We start from the raw sequence: 310 nt of genomic DNA on the forward strand, positions 1-310 counted from the left end.
AAAGTTTTTTAATTTGGTGAGAGAAGGAGAACTGTGAAAGGGAGCGACAAGGGTGACTCACTCACCCTCCACACTCCTTCCTTCCCTCTTTTCCCAGCTGTCCAGAAGGGTGAGAGGGTGAGAAGAGGCTGGGGGGGAGGGTGAGAGGGTGAGAGGGTGAGAAGAGGCTGGGGGGGAGGGTGGGGTGAGGGTGAGAAGAGGCTGGGGGGGAGGGTGAGAGGGTGAGAGGGTGAGAGGGTGAGAAGAGGGAGGGGGGAGGGGGGGAGGAGGGTGAGAGATTGAGACGAGGGTGGGGGTGGGGGGTAGGGGT

Source organism: Penaeus monodon, chromosome 27 (genome assembly GCF_015228065.2).
Source record: "Penaeus monodon isolate SGIC_2016 chromosome 27, NSTDA_Pmon_1, whole genome shotgun sequence".
In the NCBI taxonomy this organism is placed as follows: domain Eukaryota; kingdom Metazoa; phylum Arthropoda; class Malacostraca; order Decapoda; family Penaeidae; genus Penaeus; species Penaeus monodon.